Here is a 23,463-nt window from a genome sequence, read left to right on the forward strand (position 1 = left end):
ATTTGTTATCAGTAAAATAACTGAATTGTACAAGTGTTTTATTAGTTTACCTGTGAATTTAATAGTTCAAGTGAAAAATTTTATTTATAGATATATTAAAAACTTCTATGTTGCATATATTATCTGTATAAAGTATACAGATATTTTGCAAGACACTAAAAATGTAATACACTGAATAAAAAGGGGGAAAAAGTCATAATAACTATATGATACACCTTAGTTAAGAATATCAAAACACCCTGAAAACATTAATTAAGTCTTATTCTATCACTAATTATAATATGCCAACCACCCTTTCACAATCTCTGTTAAAGAGAAATATAGAATTACAGTCTTCAGAGGCAAAAAATGCTAATGAGCAGTTTATTTCTGCATAGAAGTGGTATGAAATTTATGATTTAATGTCATTTCAGCTCTAGATTTCTGTACATGTCCCTGTAGAACATCAGCATCCCACAAAGCTTAAGTAGAAAGCCACATGGGATTTTACTATGTTTATTTCTCCATTGTGATACCTAGAAGTCACAAATGGCATCTGGATTCTGTATCAGAGCTATGTAATCAGATAGTATCAATACATATTGCCATATTACATCCAATGACTTAGAGAAAAATTGGTGGGAGTGAGAGTGTCAGTCCTACTGAAATCCAGTGGCAACTGAATAGCGTGAAGTTACTTAACAGCACTAGGCTACCTGGAAATTTGCAGCCAAAGTTAGAAAAAGCAGATGAAGGAGAGGTGAAAGGAAATATTATCCCCAGTCTGCGTTTCACAAGCTGAAGCAAAATGAGATCGGTTAACTGAAATGTTGCGTGTGGAATATGGAAAGCTTTATTGAATTAATTCATTTCTCAGAACTCCCTCTGCAATACCTCATCCAGAAAATGAATCTAACTCTTAATATAGCAAAATGTTGGAAATGTTTAACATCCTTTTATGTGTTGCTTCAATCCATTTTTTAATGCAAATATATTGCTGAAATGAATGGCAACAGAGAATTTTAATAAATAACAGTATCAGTACCTAAATCATGAAGTCTGTCTTGCCTAAGATAAACTTCAGCAATTTGAAACCTACGTAGGTTCTGCAGCCTTCAAGCTTTGTTAGGATACTGTCTTCCTTTACAAAATGTTACCTACTTCTGAAATGCATCTATGCAGTGCTAAATGAAATGAACGCCTTCCACTTGAACAATTTCCCAACTATTGTAGGAAAGGCAATAAATATTTTACTTAGCTTTATAAAATAAACCATACTTTTAAAGAGGAGACAGGTACCATGTTTTGAAATAGTCTTACTAGGCAACCATGCATGGTATCTAAATCAGGGCCAATTCATCTTAGTGTCCTATAGATAACGATGAGAGATGGACATATCTAAATGATAATTCTACTTACGTGACCTGAAGTCTACACTAAATACATGTCCCTCTCTACTGTTCCTGGGGACATAATGCATTTAGCTTAGAGCCTGAGCTGATACCTAAAATCAAGTGGGCTACATACATACTTGGTGAAGGGTCAATCAATGTATTTAAACCAGGGATATCTAAATATAACTGCAACCAGATTAACATATATTTATACTTCATGTCACCTGTATTTTTATTGACCTGGATGGGACTTTTGGGGAAATACAGTGCTACTCATCATGAGACATACTGTATCAAAATTCAGGCTTGCATTAGTAAATGTACTTTTAAAAACTTAATATTATAGGAAACATCTTAAGTTCTCTTTCAAAAAATAATTTGTATGGTTGCTAGCAAATGCATATGAAAATTTCTGTACAACTAAGTATATTTTATGCAGTTTTACCTGTAATAATATTTATTTTTCATCTGTTATTCTGTTAAGTTGATGTGGATGAACGTAAGGATTGTGGATCATTGCTTTTAGCACTAATGATGTGATAGTAGACCCGTATAGCCGTGTAGTGGAGATTTTTGTTTGTTTCCTTTTTTGCTATTATACATGGGTTAAAATGTCATGTGGATGCCATAATAAGAAATCAATTTCCTTGCTTTGTGCTTATGTTTTCCTAGCATAGCAATTACTATTTAGTCAACAAATTATGTTTAATGAAAAGAGTTTTCTGTTAATTCATGTTTTCTTTTTTTTATTACATATTCCATTGTTCTCAATAATATTTTAAGCCTGCATTTTTTTTGTTTGCATACAGTTAATAGAGCTCAGTGGTTAACCTTCACATCCAAGATAAAATAGAGTAACTGTCTTTGTTATGCTGAAAGTAAAGTATAAAATGACATAAAACCAACCCGAAATGCTGCTATGAAACTGTTTCTCTTTCTGTGTTCTACCTTGCAGAACATGATGTCAGTGGACAGACGAACCAGTAATACAGAACTTTTAAACTGTTCCAAGATAAGGATTTATTTTTTTTTCCAAATTATTTTATTATTATTTATTATATAATTTTATTTTTCTTTTTGCCGGTAGGAATAAAATTTACGTGCCTGAAATACACTCATAAGAAAAAGCTCTGGAGATGCCATTCAGTTTCACTTCATTGTTTGCACACCTGCAAAAGTTACTTATTGCCTTGAATACTGTTCCACTATGGATAGAATAATTTCCATAGTTTTTGTGACCAAAACTGTTAATTAAAAGTGTTAATTTATAGAGTCCCAATGCTTTAAAGAGTGTTTGCTTAGACATGACATGTACATTAGATAAATCAGCACCTGAGAAAATGCATCATGTGGTGTTTATTACTATCATTGTTGTTTACTCTCTTTTTTTTACATAAATTTTAGTAAAAGTTTGTTGATAACAACTGATTGCAAAGTTAAAGCTTCAATGAACTAAGAAATACATCAAATAATAACATGAGTTAAACCTGTGGGTAAGTTCAGGGACTTGCATACTGAAAGGGGGCTGAGATGTACTTCAGGTAAATCAGAATGTAATTCAAAACAGTTCAGCTCAGAAGAGTACTTTTGTGATACCTTACCCTGAAAAGGCAAGAAATCGCTCCTGTGGGAGACTAGCTGTTCTTGCTGGAAAAATTCAAGCACGGCAAATGGGTACTGGAGCCTGTTTTAATGGAGGCTTGTTTGCTCTAGGCTGCCTCTGTACTTAATGATAAACAAGTGTTAAAAGCCTCCTTAAGAATTGAATCATCCTCTCAAGATAGCTATTTCTTTCAGTTGACTATGTCCCTTTGTCCCTCAGGGAAAGTAGGGATCTAAGATAATTTAAAGGCTCATTTAAGTGCTAAAAGCTAGATGGGAGAAACTCAAGTTCAAGAACCTATTTTTGGCTGTGCCAGAACTCACTAAAAATGAGTAAGCATTCATGCTGATAACCTCAGTTTTGGACATTAAGAGAAGCCGCTTATATGAAAGATCTACACTATTATGTTCTTTAAAGGTTAATAATGAGAAATCTGAGTTTGAGGTTGTGTCTGTGGGAAGTCTTTAATCATAAAACAGATGAATTAACAAATCTGAGGGACAAAAGATTCTGGGGCAGATTAACCTATATCAAAATGTTCCATGATGTGTTAAAATTCAGTGCAAGCCTGTTCAAGAGTTAATTAGCCTTACATTCCCCCTTCACACCTCCCAAACGAAAAACAGTGCTGAAAAACAAACTGAAAAATTCACAGTTGGTTGCTGAGATGTTGTAGGTCTTAAAAACAACTCATGAATTCAAATATCTTTATTGCTCTGATGAGTTTTTTACAGTGCTGTTTTCTGACCTACTAACATTTCTGCAGTCTGATTGGTTTTGGAGGATGGAGAATCAGAAGCCATTTCTTGTCAAATTTTTAACAAATCTCTTTAGCATGAGTGACATGCCATACTTGCATATATCATCTACATAAAATCATAGAATCATAGAATCATAGAATTAGTGAGGTTGGAAGGGACCTTTAAGATCATCAAGTCCAACCATTAACCTACCCTGATAAAAACACCACCACTTCTAAACCATGTCCCTAAACACCTCATCTACCCTTTTCTTAAACACCTCCAGGGATGGTGAATCCACCACCTCTCTGGGCAGCTTATTCCAATGTTTAATAACCCTTTCAGTGAAAAAATGCTTCCTAATATCCAATCTAAACCTGCCCTGACATAACTTGAACCCGTTTCCTCTTGTCCTATCACTTGTCACCAGGGAGAAGAGGCCAGCTCCCATCTCTCTAAAACCTCCTTTCAGGTAGTTGTAGAGGGTGATAAGGTCTCCCCTCAGCCTCCTCTTCTCCAGGCTAAACAACCCCAGATCCCTCAGTCGTTCCTCATAAGGTTTGTCCTCCAGACCTTTCACCATCTTTGTAGCCCTTCTCTGGACACGTTCCAACACCTCAATGTCCTTCTTGTAGTGAGGGGCCCAAAACTGAACACAGTACTCGAGGTGAGGCCTCACCAGTGCCGAGTACAGGGGGATGATTACTTCCCTAGTCCGGCTCACCACACTATTCCTGATGCAGGCCAGGATGGTGTTGGCCTTCTTGGCTGCCTGGGCACACTGCTGGCTCATGCTCAGCCGGCTGTCCACCAACACCCCCAGGTCCTTTTCTGCCGGGCAGCTTTCGAGCCACTCCGCCCCCAGTCTGTAGCGCTGCATGGGGTTGTTGTGACCCAAGTGCAGGACCCGACACTTGGCCTTGTTGAACCTCATACCATTGGCCTCAGCCCATCTGTCCAGCCTGTCCAGATCCCTCTGCAGAGCCAATCTACCCTCAAGCAGATCAACACGGCCCCCTAGTTTCATCCTAGTATCTACCTAATATCTACAAGAAAGGTCTTGTAAGAGGTCTCTGCGTGTCATATCCTTCAACATATATGCTCCAACAAGAAAGTTACAGTCATTATAAATCTTATACCAACTCAGAAAGTGAGGAATATTTCCTGTCTCCAGCCTTAACATAATGATTCATCACAGCTACCTTGTCCTGACCTCAACCATCAACAACTTAACCAGATAGTGGCCCTTATATTGATACTATATAATTACACTTACTGATACTGAGGATGTTGGAAACACCTAATGTTAGGTTAGCTCTACATTTTTATCAGGTATAAAACTGTTTTATGAAAAGCAGTTGAAAACAACTGCCATGTGAAGCACTGGCTTTAGTACCAGCCCACAGCATTTTCAATCTAAATGCTATAAGCTAATATCAAGGAGCTTTACCTGGAGAATTCTGGGGCTTTTTTTATAATAACTTACAATATTCTAAAAACTACTAACAGGGATTTTACTTCGTTTCTTCTTGCGATTCTGTTGTTAGTCTGTTGTTTGTGGCGTTGTTTTCTTTATAAAACATCTAATATGACTTGACTCTGCCATAAATCGTATATTTATTTTATGATATAAAATATATTTTCTATGCTTAAGTTAATATCTTGGGTTTGTTTCATTTGTTTTTTTCTTTCCAAGTCTGTGTCTCTGAACACCAGTGTAATTTGATAAATTATTTGTTTCACAGATCATTAAAACCAGGGTATTTGGCTCAGCTGTCTCAAATATGTCATTCAAGGAACATTCCAGCAAGAGTATACCCCTCACAGCATGCTATTTGTTGTAAAATGTGGTGAGACTGCTCTGTTCACAAAGAAGTTCAGTGGTAAGAAATTTTGACCAAGGAACTTGATAACATGAGTTTAATGTTGTCTTCAAGTTGACAGGTTTCAAAATCACTTCTTCAGTCGGAGGAAGCTCTGAGCCTAGCAGGCTAGGCTTTTGTATTTTGGGAAGCAATTTATTGGTCTAAATGTTTAATATTTTTACTCTGTTTCATTTGGCTTGCTTACATATCCTTTTTTTCATTTATAGTAGTTAGTTAATAATCTTTCAAATTACCTGAGCAGCCTTAGCCCAGCATTCCAATCCAGGAATGCCCTTTCAGTCACTGACTATTTGTAGTATTCAATTTGTTCATATGGTAGTTCAGGGTGACCTTTTCAATCTCTAAACGAACAACAGCAGGGTTACTTTTTTAGTGCTTTAAATTAACCAATATAAAAAAAGCTGTATGAATCTGCAATGCTTAGCACAGTGGTTATCAATGATAGCTAGATCCTCCGCACACTGACAACACCATTTTAAAAAGTTATAGTTTCCTTTAGTGACTTTTTCACCAAAGATTTGAAATGACTCAATAACTGAAGGTCAATGCTTGCAGTTACATTTTCAAGTTTAAAAATATATTTGTAAACAGCATAGAGTTTACAAAGATCTGGAAAAGATAATTTTGCAATCAAAGGAAAAATCCTCTTCAGAATAATCCTCTATCAGAATAGAATGTGCAGATATTATTTTCTTTCCTTCCATCCCACATGCCTGTCTTACTTTTTCAGTGGAGAATAAATGATCATAATTACCAGACTCTTGAATATTCTCTTGTAAATAGAAACCAGTTCCAGAGACTCTAAAGATTCATGTGAGATGAACTTTGAGATCCGGATGAAGTCTACTGTGTGGTATTATAAGTTTCCTGCTGATCACTTGTTTTGCAAGATGCTCTCCATTAAAATGCCAGGATACATAAAAGCACCAGACTATAATTGCCAAAACTTTTAACTGAATAAGACTTCAGAATTCAGTTGCACAGCACGGAATTTGCTACTCCTCTGTGAATTAACTTTGTGATGAGGATAATTTAGTTCATTGAAATCAGCTAGTTAACACATACTGAAAATTTCTGAATCCATTCTGGAACACCTACTACATGCTGAAAAATACTCAAAAAGAGTCTTTTCTTAATGAATTGCACTAAAGCAGGACAATTTTAATTCTTAAATGTTTGGTTTTGGGTTTGTTTTTTTTTTTTTTTCCCTGGGGTATACCTGCCCATTCTCTTTCAATGTTTTCTATATTGCAGATATGAGAAAGTAACAATACAAGGGCAAATACATACACTTGCTTTTGCTTCATATAGCCTACGGTCACATCATATTTCAAAGGCAATATTGAATCTGCTTCTCCCAAAGATTTTTAAGGTCAGTCTGACCCCTGAATATGGTTCTTCTCCACTGAAAACTGATATAGCTGCATGATAAGGGAGGAAAACACTTGCAGCATCAATTCAAGGAAAACATGAAGAGGAGTGGCTTTGCAGATGGCAGAGTGCATATGAAGCTCCTAGAAGTGGAACTCTCCTATATGCATATATATGTGTGTGTGTCTGGGTGAATGTATAGGAGAACATATCAATATATATCTTCTATGCATAGCTCACCTGTATTGTATCTACAAGTATAAATCTGTCTTTTTTTGTGTGTGTGCCTTGCTACCCAGTAGTAATACATCATTCCTTACTTGTCTGCCTTCTTTAAGATATCACACAACTACAGAGGAAAAGCGATCACACAGTCCCCCAAGACACAGTGGCTGCATTTGCTCTTTGCCTACATGCAGGGTATGTGAATATAGGTGTAATTTTTCAACACTCTGTGCTACTAATTAGACCCCATAACAGTAAAGCAGAATCTGCTCTTTTAGATGAGATTTTCACACGTGCATCACACAGGGGTGCATGCTTAGTGAGTCTGGGTATTCTGAAAATTCTGTAAGTTACATACAATAAAGAATTGAATATATCTGTAGTAACTGCAAGTGGAATATCACATGCCATTTTGTGACGATGAATCTAGATAAAGCAGAGGCATTTGAAAAAGAGCTAAGGAGCACTGAGGACCACAGTTATGCACCTGACAGCTTTTTGAAACCATGTTTGAAATCAGTGGAAGATCAGTGTCTAAATACCTTGAAGAATCTGGGTGTGCAGATTGCCTGAATGATGTCTGAGTTGGCAGCATCATATTAATTGCTGAGAATGCTGTTAGTGTGTCATACGGAAAAAATAAATCAGAGCATATGATCAACAGACTTCCTAAGATGAAAGGTTGTGGGGTTAAAAAAGGAAAATTTAGGATATGGGGCAGTTTTTAAAGTACATTCCTTATCAATAAAACAGTTGAAATCTCACCAATTTTAATTGAGATTGAGTAAATAATGACTGAAAAGGTACTGTTGAAACAAATTCTGTTTCAGCTGAGTTGATCATGCTGTTGAAAAAGTAATTTTTGTTTCTAACATCTTTAAATGTTTTGAGGTTATTTTTCCGTCAGGGTGCTTGAGTACTTGAAACCTAAGTTACCGTTTACATTAACTCAATAGCACTCTGTTGCAATGTGTTTTTGACCCTGCATTTCTATGGTACTGCTTTTATCTACTGATGTTCCTCAGTCTTAAGTACAGAGGAAGTACAAAACAGACAACTTGCAATCCCTATATGGGGAAAGAAAGATAGAGCATCGGCAGATTTTATGCACATTTAGATATGCCTGGTCTGCCATGCCATCTCCTAGCATGCATTTAGAGCATTTTTCAGCCACACAAGAGTGGCTGTTTTGGAGCTTTTCCAGAAGCTCAGCTTTGAGTCAAAGAGAGAAGTCTACATTTACAAAGAACCATTCACAGCTGTCAGAAGTTAGCTGTCTGTGGGACTCAAAGTACAGCTGCAGTTTTTCCAGAATACTGACAACTTCTGTGGCAACCAGAGTCTGTTCACTACTACTGGGATTTCTGAAGCTTTATCAGAAAAAAAATCTCAGTGCCCTATGCCTGTAATTTCCATTTCTATGTTTTTATTACTCTTTCATTGTTTTGTATTCCAATGACAAACTGCTTTTTTTTTTTTTTTTTTTTTTTTTTTTTCTGGTTAGCCAATTGCAACATAGCAAGTTTTGAAATAAAGTGCTTATTATCTTCGGGATTTGGGTGGGCTTTTTTAAGCTTCCAAAATGAACAGAAAGCACTAAACTCTGTTTTTTAGTTTCTCTGAGACATAAAACTAGGTTTGTAGCATTTATGAAGAAACAGAAGTAATATTTAAACTAAATAGGAGTGATGGGATTGTATCCTACCAATTTTGCTACAGTCAGAAATATAGTCATATCCTCCCCTTTTTACTTCAGTAAGGATGCTATCTACAACTCCATTTCTCTTAGACACTCTGAATGTTCCTCGTTTTTTGTTCATATTGAATATGCAGAGAAACACATTGTGATGTAATGCAGTATAAAGATTTCATTTTCATTTGTGGAATTCCTCTGCAACTGCATTTCTCAGAAATAGAGCAATAACCTGAGCTAAAATGTTTGTGTTTGTCACATTTTCTGATTTTTTTTTCTAATCCCCTTCTCTCATTCTCTCCTTGAAAAGTTTGCATAATTATAGCAAGGAGTTGAAAAACAATTGGGAACAGAAACCATACTTTCTTATTTCTTCTGCGAAGTGCATTAGAATAATATAAAGCTGTATAGAGTAAACGTTAGCATTTTTTGAAGTATATCCCAGAATGGCATCTTAAAGAATGTGTCAAATACGAAAGGACAGGAAAAAAACCTGTGATGAAGCCAGAGAGATCCAGTCATAGATTTGACACCAGTCAAGAATTAAAACCAGGGAAATTTTTATGACCTGTATTTTACATCTAAAGCAGTTTCAACATTTTGTTTTAACTAAGGTGGGCTTTTTTTTGTACTCTTTTTTGTTGTTTTTGTTTGTTTGTTTGTTTGTTTTCTCTTTTGAGTAAATCTCGTAGTTTTCAGGCTATCATTTTATGTATGAAAATTTCAGGTGTCAATGCAGAGGGACTTACGAGCTTAGCCAAGGAACCTTGGCCCAACTCTCTTTTCTTTTTTATTTTCTTTGTGTTACTTGGAAATAGCTGAAAGTGTTTTCCAGTTCATACAAGGAATCACTGTTAAGACGAAGGAGGGGAGGAAAGAGGGGGAGGACATTTTAAGAATCGTGACTTCTCTTTGTTTTATTATTCCTGACCCTGATCCACCTTACTTGTGTGTTCCTTATTGCTTCTAACTTTATTACCTTCTTGAGGCTGACCACATAGCGTAGAAATGTGGAAGACCCCTGAGGAGTTACTGCGAAAATCCCTCTGCAATCAGTGCTTGGTGTATCAGTCTGTCAAGCTGCTCTCCTATGTGTAGCACAGTAACTGACTGCTGCTTAGTGGGAGCCTTTCTAGATGTCCAGTTTCTCTGTGTACACTGATTTTATCTTTAAAATCTCTCCAGTTTCTGTACTAAATTCCAGAAAAAACATCAATGGGCTGTATTTGTGTAAAAGGAAAAGACCTATAAATGCATGTTCTCAGTACTTTTGATGTTCTTAAAAAAACCCATTTTTTTCAAATTTCTTCTTCTGTAGTAATAAGTGGATGCGACAGGCCAGTGATTTTGGATGTACCTGTGATATCAGTATCACAGATACAGAAGTATTTGTACAAATGATTCTGTGCCTTATCATGCACATGATTTCCTCAAGATGACAATCTTTTGGATTTGAATATGTTGCAATATTGAGTAGTGCTGCCTTGCTATTTTAAACTGTGCATCAGGATGCCACTCAGTGAAAATTACTTTCCGTCTATGTTGCCATTACTTGTTGTTTTTTACATATTACGTTTTTTTCTTTGGTTGGGTTTTATGCTTTTACTGTGACTTGTCCTCTCCCTTCTTTTTTGAAGCCAGATCCAAATCACAGTATTTTAATCATTCACTGTCATCAGATCACTCTAAGCATTGTAACATATGTATAAATGGGTGAGATGACCTCCATGATGCTTAAAGAAATAGTCAAAAAACACCCTTGAAAAAGGCTGTGAAAATCAGTAGCCAAAGAGAGACTCAAAAAAGAAATCTGATGTTTTATTTCAAAAGGATAAGTAAGTCTGTTTTCTTCCCATTCCTGAAAGAAGGATAGAAAAGCCATGTTGACAGATGTGTTTGTTACTCTACCCTGTGGAGCCTGAGACAATCTGTATACCAAATAGCACATTATTATTGTATTGCCATCATGTTGCCACATGTTTCTAAGCAGCCTTGAGGCATTCACTTTCTAAACCATTGGGAGCTCTTTATCTCACAAAATTTGACATGCCCATTTTGGGTAGAAAAGTACTCAAATGAAGTCACCTTTCATCATCTTAGGAGTTGCAAGTTGTCAAAAGACTAGGCTTCAAAGGGAAATATGAAAGAGCAGATATTTACCATTGTTTGGATTCTGCATTCTACTTTGGCCACTGTTTATGTAATAAAAGGTGAAATGCTCAGGAAAAAAATAATAATCTTGAAATGTTATTGTTGTTTCTTTGTGAAACCCATCCTTGTATCCTGTTTTGTAGGACAATAATAAACTGTCACTCAATTATGCTGAAAAGCAAAAATATGTTTATCAAGATTTGAGAATTAAATGTTAAATAGATAATGCAAAAATTCAGAGTTGAACTGTTAAATCACAGAATGGTAGAGGTTGGAAGGGACCTTTGGATATCATCTAGTCCAACCTCCCTGCCAAAGCAGGTTCACCTAGAGCAGGTTAGACAGGAACACATCCAGGCAGGTTTTGAATATCTCCAAAGAAGGAGACTCCACAGTCTCTCTGGGCAGCCTGTTCCAGTACTCTGTCACCTGCAAAGTGAAAAAGTTTTTCCTCGTGTTGAGGGGGAATTTCCTGTGTTTGTGCACATTGCCCCTTGTTCTGTTGCAGGACACCACTGAAAAGAGCTGAACTAGGTGGACTCTTCTGTGTTGATACTGTATAACAATTGTTAGCTTCTTAACCTACAGCTCCATAGAACAAATCGCAGGGAAGTAGACTGGACACTCATTCCTTAAACTCTCTTAAGAAAATTACATGTAAGGAAAAGAGAGTAAAAATCAGCTACGCTGTTCAAAATTACTAGTAAAACAGAGATTTAGAATTATCCTCCATTCAAATACACAGAAAAACTTCTTTATGGTGAGGGTGACAGAGCACTGGCACAGGCTGCCCAGGGAGGTTGTGGATTCCCCTTCTGTGGAGATTTTCAAGACCCGCCTGGATGCAGTCCTGAGTAATGTGCTCTAGGCAGTCCTGCTTTAGCAGGGGAGTTGGACTAGATGATCTCTAGAGGTTCCTTCCAACTCTGAAAACTCCGTGATTCTGTGAAATATGTATGGATATATTAATATCTATATATACCCACACACATATGACTACCAATATATCACAGAATCATAGCATGGGTGAGGTTGGAAGGAACCTCTGGAGGTCATCTTGTCTACCTCCTCTGATGAAGCAAGGCCACCTAGAGCAGGTAGCCCAGGACCATGTCAAGATGGCTTTTGGATATCTCAAATGACAGAGATTCCACAGCCTCTCCGGGCAACATACATGTGTCTATAGTTCACAGAATCACAGAATCACAGAATCACAGAATTATCAGAGTTGGAAGGGACCTCTAGAGATCATCTAGTCCAACTCTCCTGCTAAAGCAGGATTGCCTAGAGCACATTACTCAGGACTGCATCCAGGCGGGTCTTGAAAATCTCCAGAGAAGGGGACTCCACAACCTCCCTGGGCAGCCTGTTCCAGTGCTCTGTCACCCTCACCGTAAAGAACTGTTTCCGTGTATTTGAACGGAACTTCCTGTGTTCTAACTTGTGCCCATTGCCCCTCGTCCTGTCACTTGGAACCAATGAAAAGAGCCTGGCTCCATCCTTCTTCAACCCACCCTTTAGATACTTGTATGCCATAATAAGGTCTCCCCTCAGCCTTCTCTTCTCCAGGCTAAAGAGTCCCAGCTCTCTCAGCCTTTCCTCATAAGGGAGGTGCTCCAAGCCCTTAATCATCTTAGTTGCCCTTCGCTGGACTCGCTCCAGCAGTTCCCTGTCCCTCTTGAACTGGGGAGCCCAAAACTGGACACAGTATTCCAGTTGTGGCCTCACCAGTGCCGAGTAGAGGGGGAGAATGACCTCCCTCGACCTACTGGCCACACTCTTCCCTATGCAGCCCAGGATTCCATTGGCCTTTTTGGCGACAAGGGCACATTGCTGGGCCATGGATAATTTACTGTCTACCACAACCCCCAGATCCTTCTCCTCCAAGCTATCTCCCAGCAGGTCAGCCCCTAACCTGTACTGGTGCCTAGCATTCTTCCTCCCCAGGTGCAGGACCTTGCACTTGGTTTTGTTGAACCTCATTAGGTTCTTCTCTGCCCAGCTCTCCAGCCTGTCCAGGTCACGCTGGATGGCAGCACAGCCCTCTGGGGTGTCAGCCACCCCACCCAGTTTGGTATCATCAGCAAACTTGCTGAGGATACACTCTGTCCCCTCATCCAGGTCATTAATGAATATATTAAACAAAATAGGACCAAGTATTGACCCCTGGGGGACACCACTGGTTACAGGCCTCCAACTAGACTCTGTGCCGCTGATCACAACCCTCTGAGTCCTGTCCCGCAGCCAACTCTCAATCCACCTCACTGTCACCTCATCTAGCCCATACTTCCTCAGCTTCCTAATGAGGATGTCATGGGAGACAGTGTCAAAAGCCTTGCTAAAGTCAAGGTAGATGACATCCACGACTTTCCCCTCATCCAGCCAACCAGTTATAACATCATAGAAAGCTATCAGATTGGTCAAGCACGATTTACCCTTGGTAAATCCATGTTGACCACTTCCAATAACTTCCTGTTCCTCAACGTGATTGGAGATGACATCCAGAATGAGTCGCTCCAATACCTTCCCAGGGACAGAGGTGAGACTAACTGGTCTGTAGTTCCCTGGGTCCTCCTTCTTGCCTTTTTTGAAGATTGGAGTGATGTCGGCCTTCCTCCAGTCCTCAGGCACCTCTCCTGTTCTCCATGACCGTTCAAAGACGATGGAGAGTGGTCTAGCAATAACATCCGCCAGCTCTCTCAGCACTCGCGGATGCATGCCATCAGGGCCCATGGACTTATGAATGTCCAGCTTGGCCAAGTGGTCTCTGACCCGGTCCTCCTCAACTGAGGGAAAATCTTCCACTCTCCAGACCTCCCCCTTTGCCTTCAGAGGGTGGGATTCATGAGGGACAGCTTTAGCAGTGAAGACCGAAGAAAAGAAGGCATTCAGTAACTCTGCCTTCTCTGCGTCCTCCACCACTAGGGCACCTGCCTCATTCACCAGCGGGCCTACATTTTCCCTAGTCTTCCTTTTTCTATTGATATATTCAAAGAACCTTTTCTTATTGTCTTTGACTGCAGTGGCCAAGCTGAGTTCTGATTGAGCTTTGGCCCTTCTCATTTTCCCCCTACATAGCTTTGTTATATCTTGATAATCCTCATAGGTTGCCAACCCCCTTTTCCAGAGAATGTAAACTTTTCTTTTTTTCCTGAGGTCCAGCCAAAGTTCTCTATTTAGCCAGGCTGGTCGTCTTCCCCGTCTGCTCGTTTTTCGAGACAAGGGGATGGCCTTCTCCTGAGCTTTTAAGAGCACCTGCTTGAAGTACGCCCAGCCTTCCTGGGCACCTTTGCTCTTCAAAACTGCCTCCCAAGGGACACTCTCGACCATGCTCCTAAGCAGGCTAAAGTCTGCCCTAGTTTGTGTCTATAATTTTTTTACAAAGTTGAATCACGTAAAAACTAAGAACTCTGACAAACAGCCAACAAAAGTTTTTAATTTGCTTTTAAGGGTACAATGCTTGATCATTCTCCACTGGATATGGTAAATGTACATGTATTTTGTCTTCCTTTTTTCCTCTCAGTAGTAGGACGTTTCATCCGATGCTATTTAAATAATTTTGACAGAGAAAAAAGAATATAAAATTAAGACCATTTGTAATCATCTAGTGCTTCAGTGTCTTTATGTATCGACAAAGTCTTGTCATTTCAGGGCTGCATCAAATATTGAGCATTATTTTGATTAATCTTTTTCTTTACCAGTCAAAAAGCTACTTTTATATGCCTTTCTCTTTCTGAAGATAAATATTAAGACTGATTTACACTTTCTCCTTTGTAAAAATACAAGTACTACAATTTAATGTTTAATTTAAAATGCTATTTATTAATTTTTATAAGTTTATTTGTTATCATGTTATGGTACTATGTTATAGTCTTGAAAAATATATATGAGAACATTTACTTATCCACCTATCCATCTAATTTTCAAGTGACCCATTGTCAAGTGACTAACCACTAAAATCAATAAATGGGATTTTCCCATTGTGAAATTTACGCTGATTTAAGAAGTCAAGTTTGCTTTTATCAAAATTCTTTTCTCTTAAGAAATATTTTATTAAGGATTATTTCTCTGGTTCCAATTTTAGTTTTAATATGGCATTTGGAAAGACTTGATTGAGTTACTGATGTTGTTCAAATCACAGAATCATAAGCTCATAAAGTAGGTTAAGTCAGAAGGGACCCTTGGAGGTCATTTCTTCCAACTCCCCATTCAAAGTAGGGCCAACTTCTAAGAATCAGGTCTTATCAGCCTTTTTGTAGATGCTGCTCTTGACATAATCGTCAAGGGAATAACTGAAAGTTTATTTATGTCTATGAAGAAAATTCTCTTGACTTAACTTGACTTTCAATTAGCCCAGAGTCATTGATAAGAAATGCCTTTTGAGTTCCTTTGAAAATCAGCTTGTACTAGTTTTTAGTGATTGAGTATTGTATATATGTGTGGTGGGTTGACGTTGGCTGGACGCCAGGTGTCCACCAAGCCCCTCTATCACTCCCTCTCGTCAGCTGGACAGGGGAGAGAAAATATAACAAAAGGCTCATGGGTCGAGATAAGGACAGGGAGAGATCAGTCAGCAATTACCATCACAGGCAAGATAGGCTCGACTTGAAGAAACTAATTTAATTTATTGCCAATCAAATCAGAGTAAGGTAATGAGAAATAAACACAAACCTTAAAACAACTTCCTCCCAAGCCCTCCCTTCTTCTTCCCCTCCCTTCAACTTCATTCCTGGCTCCCCTACCTCCTCTCCCTGAGCGGCACAGGGGGACAGGGAATGGGGGTTGTGGTCAGTTCATCACATATTGTTTCTGCTACTCCTTCCTCCTCACTCTTCCCCTACTCCAGCGTGGGGTCCCACCCATGGGAAACAGTTCTCCATGAACTTCTCCAACACGGGTCCTTCCCACGGGCTGCAGTTCTTCACCAACTGCTACAGCATGGGTCATTTCCACACAGTGCAGTTCCTCAGGATCAGACTGCTACAGCATGGGTCCTCCACGGGGCCACAGATCCTGCCAGGAGCCTGCTCCGGTGCAGGCTTCCCATGGGGTCACAGCCTCATCTGCTCCGGCGTGGGGTCCTCCACAGGCTGCACGTGGATATCTGCTCCACCGTGGACCTCCATGGGCTGCAGGAGGACAATCTTCTCCATCATAGTCTTCACCATGGGCTGCAAGGAAATCTCTGCTCTGGCACCTGGAGCACTTCCTCCCCCTCCCTCTTCACTGACCTTGGTGTCTGCAGAGTTGTTTTTCTCACATCTTCTCACTCCTCTCTTCCAGCTGCTGTTGCGCAGGAGGTTTTTTCCCATTCTTAAATATGTTATCACAGAGGTGCTACCACCATCACTGATGGGCCTTGGCCAGCGGTGTGTCCACCTTGGAGCCAGGTGGCACTGGCTCTATGGGACATGGGGGAAGCTTCTGGCATCTTCTCACAGAAGCCACCCCTGTAGCCCCCCCACTACCAAAACCTTGCCTTGTAAACCCAATAAAATATGTAAAAAAACCCTATGTATGAAAAGCAAAGGTGCTATGGGACAAGTATAATTTTTAGCCTGTAATACACCACTTCTGCAAGACCCAGTTCTGGAAATGCCTGTGCAAGAACTCTAATAAAGTCTAATGAAGTTGGCTTTTATTTCCAGCAGTTCCCTTTCTGCACTTTGACAAAAAATGTCCTTTATTTTAGGGGTTGTTTAGGCAACAGAAAATTGCCTTTCCTGTCTCATGAAGTTTCTGCAATAATTGTCCAAACCTCCCAGCTGAGCTAGGTGTCTGAATTCACTTACTGTTGCTAGAGAAGAACAGACAGGTTTTAAATGCAGTTCATCTCACCCTAAAAGACATCAGATAAGGTGATCACACCCTATTTCCCAATGGAGAGAAACCATTCCTCTTTATGTTAACTACAAAGGGAACCAAGGTGGATCATATCATAAAGCCTGCATATACACTGAAGACACATTTTAGTGAGGTAATTCCTATCCAAAGAATAAAGTCTTCATTTTCTTATTTTTTGCTGAAGTGTGTCAGGATTGTGATAGAGGACCCTGCTGCTTCATAACACTTCCATGTTCTCCATACTGTAACTGTGGTATTGATCCTTCTTCCTCAGTCTTTTTGTCTTTTCGTTGTCAATACCTTTAATTCATCATGCTTTAGCCATATATTTTCAGTCCTTATAAAGTCCAGTTGAAGGATGATATAAAGTTACTTCAGATTCTCTGTTCTTCAATGAGTTCCCAAAAATGGAGAAAACTTTACATGTGTTATTTCTTCGTGTTCTATGTAATATTTACAGTTAAGTTCAACGTGTTGTAATTTGTTTAAAATTTACAACCTTTTTCTCTGTCATAACAGTATAAATAAACATTCTTCTTTGCTCATGATCATGAAAACCTTAAGGAAATCTCTTATATTTATGATTCTAATCTTTGTTTAACTACTTTACTTATTTATTCTTTTGTAAAGAATATCCATCTGGTTTGATGATGTCTTTATTTTGAGACAGAAGTTATGTTTTTAAAAGAAGAAAAAAAACCCCACAAGTCTATCTTTCTGAGTGACTATTTGAAAAAGAACAACTTTCTACCTAATATAAGACTGTTCTAAAATAGCTTCTTAAGATTATCTCTTTTAGCCTACTGACTTATAAAATTAGTTTGATTTGTGAGAGAAAAACATTATCTCAGCCTTAACGAATGGAAACACATTCTTTCAGGGATTAGAGTTTGTAAACTGAACCAGTACACCAAATAACCTGTTCAGACTAAGACAATATAAACTACCAGCATGGTTAGCAACTTGTATAAAATAACAGAATAGAAATTAATAGAAACTATTTTATAAATAACCAAATAAAAAAAGTCAACACAGAACAGTTTTTATTCCATTCTTCACCTTTAGTAGTACTTTACTTAGTTCTATTGCTTTGAACGTGTTTGGTGTGGGAAGGTAAAATACCTACTCTGCTTATCAGCATTTGGACCTTTATTTAAAGTGTGTAATAAGTTTTATTTTGACATATATAGAGAATGTTTTGTGTATGGTTTGCCAATATTATTTGCGTTGGTGCGTCTTATCTTGACATGATACTGCACGGTTTGTTTATTTCAGGAATACCATGAAGTATCTGGGCTGTCCTTTCATTGAATTCTGAAATCTTTGTATAACGTCATTCTGATCTGCTTTCCTAAACCTTTGGTGTGGAGGTAGCGGTTTTATTATCCTTAAGCTGTCTTACTAAGGAACCTCTTACAACAAATTTAGCACTTTTAACATCTACTAAATGGAACTGAAGCTAGTGCCAATGCCAAAACTTTTCCACTTTTGAAGGACCGTTGAAATAAAAACCAAACAAAAATCTGACACTCCTAAAAGGCATATATGTGTGGAAAGTATTGTAGGAGTATTTACTCTCATTTGTATTCATATATAATTTCAATCAGAGAATTAGCATAAGTGATACTAGTGAAGTACTTTAAACAGAAATTGCTATGTCTGTCATCAAGTAGGTCATCCAAACAAATTAGCTCAACCATACAGTCATTCCACTAAAAGTATGTGAATTATCTGAGGCCAAATCTTTATAGACAGAAGTAAACCCCGTGAGACAGTTGCCAAAGGTCTTAAGCATTGGAAGGGTGTTGTATGTTGACCCCAAAATACAGCTAAGGCTGCTCAGTCACTGCCCTGCAGCAGGGTGGGGAGAGAACTGGAAGGGTAGAAATGATAGTAGTCCAGTGACATTCATTGTTTCTTTAGACATTGTGAGATGAAAAATTCTGACACACTGATTTTTCAGCTACATTAATGACGTACAATGGACTTTTCTTTTTGGTATTTAACAGGAGGGACAGAGCCTGAAGTGTATAGTGTGAGCAAAATTCCTTCCTTATTGGATGTCTTTGACATGGAGAATAAAGTATTTGAGGATGTAATGTGTTTTAAATAATAATAACTATGGATGGGAAAAATATATCATGTAGCATAAGTGAAACCCAGCTGTTCTTTGGAAAAAAAAAAAACAAACCAAACCAAACCAAAAAAAAAAAAAACCCAACCACAAAACACCACCACCGAAGTTGATACAGAAATTGTGGCCCAAAACTAAAGGTCTCCATGAATGGAAAAAAAAAAAAAAAAGTGATAGCATTTTGTAATAAAAAAGAATACATCAATAAATTTATGTAGTGCTGTCCTGGTTCATTTCAGTGGCCAGTCCAGCCTAAACCATGACAACTGCCAAAGATAATATGTTTTCATGTAACCTTATTTGAAGAATAACTATGAAAAATTAAGAACAGCGCACATGAGAAGCCTATTAAGAAGATTGCTGTTGTAAAAAGAGATAACTCCTGAGAATAAGGAACATCAAATCCCTGAGATAGAAATTGCAATAATTTAGAATTCTAATTAATCTGTATAAATCGGTAAGGTCAAGATTCTTGATTAATGGTAGACTCAAGAAGTTTTAGGATCATAGAAAAAAATAATCTTTGCTAAGTAAGATAACAGCCCCTCATTGTTGCCATGGCAAATACTGGCGGTCATCATTATATCCTTGTGTATTATCACCAGCTAGCTAGAGTACTGCTTTCAGGACCTGCATCTGAGGCTTTTCTTTGCCTGAGACTGCTGCCTGGTACATTGAGATAGTGCCATTGCAAGAGATATAACTGATAAAGGCTAAAACCAGGAGTGAATGATTTCCTATCCCCAGCCATCAAGCTGAACAACTGTTTAGCTAGGAAGTTATTTAGCTGGGAAAAAGAAAGTCAGATTTGTCTGTAGTTTAGTGCTATATTGGGACAAGAGAGTCTCAGGTTCTTGTCTCTGCACACGTTGTTTGTGTCTTTCCTTTAAGTCACAGGAAAACTACATAAAGAACATTTTATGCAGTCACCAGAACTCTGTGCTGTGCCTTTTACAGGGCTAAGGCAAAATGTTAACTAGTCTGATTGTAACCTAAGTGTTCAAAGAATTTTTTTTTTATCCTACTATGAAAACTAATTCAAATAAACAGGTGCACCCATGTAATAAATAAATCAAGATGGACTAAACAAAATTCTGCTAATATTGTTCAGTTTTTATGTGAAGCACTCTAGTGGAAATATACTTTTTTTTTTTTCTTATTCTACAGTGTGAATAGTGCTGCTTGGTAAACAGAAGTTTTGATTATGAATTAAATATAGGTTGAGTCTGAAGAAAAGCATAATTGAAAAAAATGATTATAACTTTTCTAGATTAGTTTAAGAATAATTGGGAGACTTCTTTATGGTTCTATACTTTAGGTAATTATTTATATAAGGCAAAATCTAACTGCTCCAGTAAGTATGCTTGATGTTATTTGGCAACAATGCATCCTGCTTTCATAGTGATAAAGTTCTAAAACTTTGATCCAGCATCACCAGTGTTTCTTGTAGATTGAAGTCTATCCTGGTAGATTGAAATCTCATAGATCTGAAACTGTTTTTTAGCCACTGAAACAGTGGTGTTTTACTCTCTAACCTCTAGACTCCCTGTACTTGTCATATATACAATAATGTCTATTACATTCTTTTTAAATTTAATATTTTCAAGGAATGTATTAGCTTGTGATTCTTATTTCCGCTGTGTTGTCTAAAGAAAGTTCAATTTCCTTGATTTAAGCTCAGGGACTTCACAGTAATGTCTAATTTCTCTGCATTTCTTTCTTTTTTTCTGAATGGTAAGATTAAAATGATGCATAAGGTAGCTTAAAACAATTAATTTTTCAATAGTTAAAGTGTAAAGCACATAAGATCAAGGTTATACGTTATTGTATCCTTTTTCTTCTCAATTATCTTCATTAGAAACAATATTTGAAAATTAAGTCTATATGACAATTATGCCATTAATTTGTTGGTCGTGACTGCGATCCAAATTGGAAAAAGTAATGAATACAATATAGACAGCTTTTCTTAATACAGACATCCATTTTCTATGCTGTAACTCATGCAAATAGCAAAGGTTTTAAATTATACATTTAATACCTGCAAGCCATTCAAATACATAAAATACTCATGTGTTTAGGGGTTTGCATTATCCAAACTAATTTTATTGACATGTGGGACTCTTCAGAGTGAAGATGTGAGCTGTTTTATGTTACATAAACTTGCAGAATGAGTAACTTTTTACCACTATACAATATACCAGTCTAAAATAAGTTATAAAATCTAATTTTTTATTTGTGTAGAGATGCTGAGGGTTATGTAAATTAAATGACATCACCCCAAAGAAAGTAGCAAGATGAGTTTTTTTTCTCAGAAAATTTCCAGTGTGCAATTTTAGCTAGACAAACTACCCTTCTGCAGTGAAGAGCCTTGTAAAGTCTTCGGGATCAAAACATGTTAAGACTTTGGATTTCCATTGAAGGGTCCTGAGAAAGAGGCTGCTATTGCCTTCTCCATTTGTTTTCTTGGATAGTCCATCCTGTAGTGAAATTGTTAAGATGTGGGATAACATAAATTATGCCACATGCCACACAGGTTCCCAGCCTGCTCCGTTGGCTTTCCAAGCCTCCTCTTTCCTTGGCTCCAGGCCTGCTTTTTGCAATGCCCAGAAATTCCTCAAATGTGTCCCCAGCTTTTGTCTCTCTTTCTCTGGCCTAGGCCTTGTCTTCACCCACATGGAGAGCAGCCTGTATTCACTGCCCTGCAGTCCTATTGAGATGGAGGTGTCTGATCCCATCTACCACTGGGTGCAGGACAGAGCAGGTAAGGTCCTGGCTCGTCTCAGCTGCACAGTCAGGGGCAAACAGCTGCATTGGGCTCTGCTACTGTGAGACAAGAGAGGGGTAGGAGGGGAAACAGCCACCTGAGGAAGGAGCAGGTCTATGGAGCAGGTGAGGGGCACATGAAGACTGGGATATCATGAAGTTGCATGTGTTGGAGGGTGCTGAACTCAAAAGGGACATGAAGTTATGAGGTAAAACGGCATGCAGTAATACTTAATTCTTTTTCTGTCCTAATAAGGTCTCAAAGGTTTTGTTAAAAAAAAGTTTTCAGGCATTCAGATGGTTCTTTTGCAGATAGCAACATTTCTGGCAGAGGAGAGGGTACTTGGTTTCTTAATTTCTTCTTCCCTCTCCCTCAATTACTTACCAGAGAAGTAATTGGGAAGAAGGGGAAAAGCAGCTTTGTGAGTCTTTGCAGAGTCTCAGCAGTGGTTTAAGGAGACCAAATCTGGGGCAGTGCAGGAGAGTATGACACAGTCACCCAGAAACTGGGCCAGCTCAGCACAGGACAGCCAGCTCCTTGCAATCACCATCAACCCTCCCTGCCTCCTGCACTAGCCCCCAAGTTGTTCTCAGTCACCAAAAAGGACATCTCTCCAACACCTCCAAGCAGGCGACAGCGAGAAGTACTCCTGCACCATTTTCTACATGAAGCATGGGGTCCTTGTGTTCCAAATGTTTCACTACAGCATCTTTGGTTAGTACAGCACCATGCTGAAAAGCAGGGGGGCAACTCAAAAAGGGCAGGAAGGGCGGAGAGGCCATGGGATGAGAGGAAGGTTGGGACCAAAAAAAAAAAAAATATCCTCCCAGAAACTCTGCTAAGGCACATGGAAAACAAGTCTGCCGATGACACCAAACTGTGTGGTGCAGTTGACATGCTGAAGGGAAGGGATGCCATCCAGAGGGACTTGGACAGGCTTGAGAGGTGGACCCATGCCAATGTCATGAAGTTCAACAAGGCCAAGTGCAAGGTCCTACCTCTGGGTCGGGGCAATCTCAAGCACAAGTACAGGCTGGGCAGAGAATGGACAAGAGCAGCCCTGAGGAGAAGGACCTGGGGGTGTTGGTGGATGAGAAGCTGGACATGAGCTGACAATGTGCGTTCATAGCCCAGAAAGCCAACCACAACCTGGGCTGCATGAAAAGAAGCGTGGCCAGCAGGTCAAGGGAGTTGATTCTTCCCCTCTACTCCGCTTTCATGAGACCCCACCTGGAGTGTTGCGTCCAGCTCTGGAGTCCTCAGCACAGGAAAGACGTAGAGCTGTTGGACTGGGTCCAGAGGAGAGCCACGAGGATGATCTGAGGGCTGGAGCACCTCTTCTGCGAAGACAGGCTGAGACAGTTGGGGTTGTTCAGCCTGGGTAAGAGAAGACTCCAGGGAAACCTTATAGCAGCTTTCCAGTATCTGAAGGGGGCCTACAAGAAAGCTGGAGAGGGACTTTGTAAAAATGGTATGTAGCGATAGGACAAGGGGGAATGGCTTCAAACTGGAACAGGGTAGTTTTAGAATAGATATTAGGAAAAGAAATTTTCACTATGAGGTGGTGAGGCACTGGACAGGTTGCCCAAAGAAGCTATGGGTGCCCCACCCCTGGAAGTGTTCAAGGCCAGGCTGAATGGGGTGTTGGGAGGTGTTGCTGCCCATGGCAAGGGGGTTGG

Source organism: Vanellus vanellus, assembly GCF_965231255.1.
Source record: "Vanellus vanellus genome assembly, chromosome: 1".
NCBI lineage: Eukaryota > Metazoa > Chordata > Aves > Charadriiformes > Charadriidae > Vanellus > Vanellus vanellus.